The sequence below is a fragment of the Garra rufa genome, unplaced genomic scaffold (genome assembly GCF_049309525.1).
Source record: "Garra rufa unplaced genomic scaffold, GarRuf1.0 hap1_unplaced_013, whole genome shotgun sequence".
Lineage (NCBI taxonomy): Eukaryota > Metazoa > Chordata > Actinopteri > Cypriniformes > Cyprinidae > Garra > Garra rufa.
In genome coordinates, this window is record NW_027394288.1 from 516,003 (window position 1) to 521,002 (window position 5,000).

The 5,000-nt window shown below is 40.8% G+C and overlaps 8 non-coding genes across 8 annotated transcripts; all 8 read right to left on the reverse strand.

The window, feature by feature from the left end:
• Positions 1-380: 380 nt before the first annotated feature.
• On the reverse strand, positions 381-499 carry LOC141315007 (5S ribosomal RNA). Its single transcript, XR_012350550.1, has one exon. It is a non-coding gene; the product is annotated as a 5S ribosomal RNA (ribosomal RNA).
• Positions 500-583: 84 nt separating this feature from the next.
• On the reverse strand, positions 584-702 carry LOC141314942 (5S ribosomal RNA). Its single transcript, XR_012350485.1, has one exon. It is a non-coding gene; the product is annotated as a 5S ribosomal RNA (ribosomal RNA).
• An 801-nt stretch (positions 703-1,503) lies between these two features.
• LOC141315108 (5S ribosomal RNA) lies at positions 1,504-1,622 on the reverse strand. The gene has a single exon (XR_012350650.1). It is a non-coding gene; the product is annotated as a 5S ribosomal RNA (ribosomal RNA).
• An 801-nt stretch (positions 1,623-2,423) lies between these two features.
• LOC141314943 (5S ribosomal RNA) lies at positions 2,424-2,542 on the reverse strand. The gene has a single exon (XR_012350486.1). It is a non-coding gene; the product is annotated as a 5S ribosomal RNA (ribosomal RNA).
• An 801-nt stretch (positions 2,543-3,343) lies between these two features.
• LOC141314944 (5S ribosomal RNA) lies at positions 3,344-3,462 on the reverse strand. The gene has a single exon (XR_012350487.1). It is a non-coding gene; the product is annotated as a 5S ribosomal RNA (ribosomal RNA).
• An 84-nt stretch (positions 3,463-3,546) lies between these two features.
• Positions 3,547-3,665, reverse strand: LOC141314945 (5S ribosomal RNA). The gene has a single exon (XR_012350489.1). It is a non-coding gene; the product is annotated as a 5S ribosomal RNA (ribosomal RNA).
• An 801-nt stretch (positions 3,666-4,466) lies between these two features.
• LOC141314946 (5S ribosomal RNA) lies at positions 4,467-4,585 on the reverse strand. Its single transcript, XR_012350490.1, has one exon. It is a non-coding gene; the product is annotated as a 5S ribosomal RNA (ribosomal RNA).
• Positions 4,586-4,669: 84 nt separating this feature from the next.
• Positions 4,670-4,788, reverse strand: LOC141314947 (5S ribosomal RNA). Its single transcript, XR_012350491.1, has one exon. It is a non-coding gene; the product is annotated as a 5S ribosomal RNA (ribosomal RNA).
• Between the last annotated feature and the right edge of the window lie 212 nt (positions 4,789-5,000).

Here is a 5,000-nt window from a genome sequence, read left to right on the forward strand (position 1 = left end):
AGTCCACTGTGAGTGTCCACCAGTGTATATACAATCCACAGAAAGTGTAATCCAAAGTTTGCAGGTGGTGAATGGAAAGGTGAGCTCTAAAATTAGCAACTCCTCAATCCAACAGTTTGGTGACTGTCCTTTGTTTGTCATGCTGCTTTCTTATACAGTTGTACTTCCTGCTTCCTGTCATGTGTCTAGTCACATGACAGGCCAACCATCCATTTATTAAAGACACATACACTTAAAATGTTAAGAGTAATAAAATGGCCTAAAAAACATGTAAAACACTTAAAACTCTATAATACATGTAAATGATTGTAATAAATAGAGCGGTAAAACACGTCTTTCTAAAAGCCAGCATATTATATAAATAGTGAAGAAAAGGCAAAAGATTACAGCACCTGGTATTCCCAGGCGGTCTCCCATCCAAGTACTAACCAGGCCCGACGCTGCTTAGCTTCCGAGATCAGACGAGATCGGGCGCTCTCAGCGCGGTATGGCCATAAGCGAGGGCTGCTCCAAAAAGTGGGCTATTTAAAGATCAGCCTCCGTAAAAGCCAGCATATTATATAAATAGTGAAGAAAAGGCAAAAGCTTACAGCACCTGGTATTCCCAGGCGGTCTCCCATCCAAGTACTAACCAGGCCCGACGCTGCTTAGCTTCCGAGATCAGACGAGATCGGGCGCTCTCAGCGCGGTATGGCCATAAGCGAGGGCTGCTCCAAAAAGTGGGCTATTTAAAGATCAGCCTCCGTAAAAGCCAGCATATTATATAAATAGTGAAGAAAAGGCAAAAGCTTACAGCACCTGGTATTCCCAGGCGGTCTCCCATAAAAGTGTAACAATCGGCCTTATCAGCCGAGTTACAAGACTAAAATGGGGTCAGATTTAACTGTGAGAGATGACTAGTGGTTAAAAGAATGAGACATAAAAGAAAATTGGTTTAAATAGATTTGGTGTATTTACAAGGTTCACATAAAAGACTTTAAAACAACACGATAAAACTAGGTAAACTCTGTTAAAAGAATACAGTTCATTTGTCCATACCCTAAAAACAGGTAAACTCTGTTAAAAGAATACAGTTCATTTGTCCATACCCTAAAAACAGTCCAAGAACCCCAGTGTGTTGATAAGTCCAATGTGAGTGACCACCAGTGTATATACAATCCACAGAAAGTGTAATCCAAAGTTTGCAGGTGGTGAATGGAAAGGTGAGCTCTAAAATAAGCAACTCCTCAATCCAACAGTTTGGTGACTGTCCTTTGTTTGTCATGCTGCTCTCTTATACAGTTGTACTTCCTGCTTCCTGTCATGTGTCTAGTCACATGACAGGCCAACCATCCATTTATTAAAGACACATACACTTAAAATGTTAAGAGTAATAAAATGGCCTAAAAAACATGTAAAACACTTAAAACTCTATAATACATGTAAATGATTGTAATAAATAGAGCGGTAAAACACGTCTTTCTAAAAGCCAGCATATTATATAAATAGTGAAGAAAAGGCAAAAGCTTTCAGCACCTGGTATTCCCAGGCGGTCTCCCATCCAAGTACTAACCAGGCCCGACGCTGCTTAGCTTCCGAGATCAGACGAGATCGGGCGCTCTCAGCGCGGTATGGCCATAAGCGAGGGCTGCTCCAAAAAGTGGGCTATTTAAAGATCAGCCTCCGTAAAAGCCAGCATATTATATAAATAGTGAAGAAAAGGCAAAAGCTTACAGCACCTGGTATTCCCAGGCGGTCTCCCATAAAAGTGTAACAATCGGCCTTATCAGCCGAGTTACAAGACTAAAATGGGGTCAGATTTAACTGTGAGAGATGACTAGTGGTTAAAAGAATGAGACAAAAAAGAAAATTGGTTTAAATAGATTTGGTGTATTTACAAGGTTCACATAAAAGACTTTAAAACAACACGATAAAACTAGGTAAACTCTGTTAAAAGAATACAGTTCATTTGTCCATACCCTAAAAACAGGTAAACTCTGTTAAAAGAATACAGTTCATTTGTCCATACCCTAAAAACAGACCAAGAACCCCAGTGTGTTGATAAGTCCACTGTGAGTGTCCACCAGTGTATATACAATCCACAGAAAGTGTAATCCAAAGTTTGCAGGTGGTGAATGGAAAGGTGAGCTCTAAAATTAGCAACTCCTCAATCCAACAGTTTGGTGACTGTCCTTTGTTTGTCATGCTGCTTTCTTATACAGTTGTACTTCCTGCTTCCTGTCATGTGTCTAGTCACATGACAGGCCAACCATCCATTTATTAAAGACACATACACTTAAAATGTTAAGAGTAATAAAATGGCCTAAAAAACATGTAAAACACTTAAAACTCTATAATACATGTAAATGATTGTAATAAATAGAGCGGTAAAACACGTCTTTCTAAAAGCCAGCATATTATATAAATAGTGAAGAAAAGGCAAAAGCTTACAGCACCTGGTATTCCCAGGCGGTCTCCCATCCAAGTACTAACCAGGCCCGACGCTGCTTAGCTTCCGAGATCAGACGAGATCGGGCGCTCTCAGCGCGGTATGGCCATAAGCGAGGGCTGCTCCAAAAAGTGGGCTATTTAAAGATCAGCCTCCGTAAAAGCCAGCATATTATATAAATAGTGAAGAAAAGGCAAAAGCTTACAGCACCTGGTATTCCCAGGCGGTCTCCCATAAAAGTGTAACAATCGGCCTTATCAGCCGAGTTACAAGACTAAAATGGGGTCAGATTTAACTGTGAGAGATGACTAGTGGTTAAAAGAATGAGACATAAAAGAAAATTGGTTTAAATAGATTTGGTGTATTTACAAGGTTCACATAAAAGACTTTAAAACAACACGATAAAACTAGGTAAACTCTGTTAAAAGAATACAGTTCATTTGTCCATACCCTAAAAACAGGTAAACTCTGTTAAAAGAATACAGTTCATTTGTCCATACCCTAAAAACAGTCCAAGAACCCCAGTGTGTTGATAAGTCCAATGTGAGTGTCCACCAGTGTATATACAATCCACAGAAAGTGTAATCCAAAGTTTGCAGGTGGTGAATGGAAAGGTGAGCTCTAAAATTAGCAACTCCTCAATCCAACAGTTTGGTGACTGTCCTTTGTTTGTCATGCTGCTCTCTTATACAGTTGTACTTCCTGCTTCCTGTCATGTGTCTAGTCACATGACAGGCCAACCATCCATTTATTAAAGACACATACACTTAAAATGTTAAGAGTAATAAAATGGCCTAAAAAACATGTAAAACACTTAAAACTCTATAATACATGTAAATGATTGTAATAAATAGAGCGGTAAAACACGTCTTTCTAAAAGCCAGCATATTATATAAATAGTGAAGAAAAGGCAAAAGCTTACAGCACCTGGTATTCCCAGGCGGTCTCCCATCCAAGTACTAACCAGGCCCGACGCTGCTTAGCTTCCGAGATCAGACGAGATCGGGCGCTCTCAGCGCGGTATGGCCATAAGCGAGGGCTGCTCCAAAAAGTGGGCTATTTAAAGATCAGCCTCCGTAAAAGCCAGCATATTATATAAATAGTGAAGAAAAGGCAAAAGCTTACAGCACCTGGTATTCCCAGGCGGTCTCCCATCCAAGTACTAACCAGGCCCGACGCTGCTTAGCTTCCGAGATCAGACGAGATCGGGCGCTCTCAGCGCGGTATGGCCATAAGCGAGGGCTGCTCCAAAAAGTGGGCTATTTAAAGATCAGCCTCCGTAAAAGCCAGCATATTATATAAATAGTGAAGAAAAGGCAAAAGCTTACAGCACCTGGTATTCCCAGGCGGTCTCCCATAAAAGTGTAACAATCGGCCTTATCAGCCGAGTTACAAGACTAAAATGGGGTCAGATTTAACTGTGAGAGATGACTAGTGGTTAAATGAATGAGACATAAAAGAAAATTGGTTTAAATAGATTTGGTGTATTTACAAGGTTCACATAAAAGACTTTAAAACAACACGATAAAACTAGGTAAACTCTGTTAAAAGAATACAGTTCATTTGTCCATACCCTAAAAACAGGTAAACTCTGTTAAAAGAATACAGTTCATTTGTCCATACCCTAAAAACAGTCCAAGAACCCCAGTGTGTTGATAAGTCCAATGTGAGTGTCCACCAGTGTATATACAATCCACAGAAAGTGTAATCCAAAGTTTGCAGGTGGTGAATGGAAAGGTGAGCTCTAAAATTAGCAACTCCTCAATCCAACAGTTTGGTGACTGTCCTTTGTTTGTCATGCTGCTCTCTTATACAGTTGTACTTCCTGCTTCCTGTCATGTGTCTAGTCACATGACAGGCCAACCATCCATTTATTAAAGACACATACACTTAAAATGTTAAGAGTAATAAAATGGCCTAAAAAACATGTAAAACACTTAAAACTCTATAATACATGTAAATGATTGTAATAAATAGAGCGGTAAAACACGTCTTTCTAAAAGCCAGCATATTATATAAATAGTGAAGAAAAGGCAAAAGCTTACAGCACCTGGTATTCCCAGGCGGTCTCCCATCCAAGTACTAACCAGGCCCGACGCTGCTTAGCTTCCGAGATCAGACGAGATCGGGCGCTCTCAGCGCGGTATGGCCATAAGCGAGGGCTGCTCCAAAAAGTGGGCTATTTAAAGATCAGCCTCCGTAAAAGCCAGCATATTATATAAATAGTGAAGAAAAGGCAAAAGCTTACAGCACCTGGTATTCCCAGGCGGTCTCCCATCCAAGTACTAACCAGGCCCGACGCTGCTTAGCTTCCGAGATCAGACGAGATCGGGCGCTCTCAGCGCGGTATGGCCATAAGCGAGGGCTGCTCCAAAAAGTGGGCTATTTAAAGATCAGCCTCCGTAAAAGCCAGCATATTATATAAATAGTGAAGAAAAGGCAAAAGCTTACAGCACCTGGTATTCCCAGGCGGTCTCCCATAAAAGTGTAACAATCGGCCTTATCAGCCGAGTTACAAGACTAAAATGGGGTCAGATTTAACTGTGAGAGATGACTAGTGGTTAAATGAATG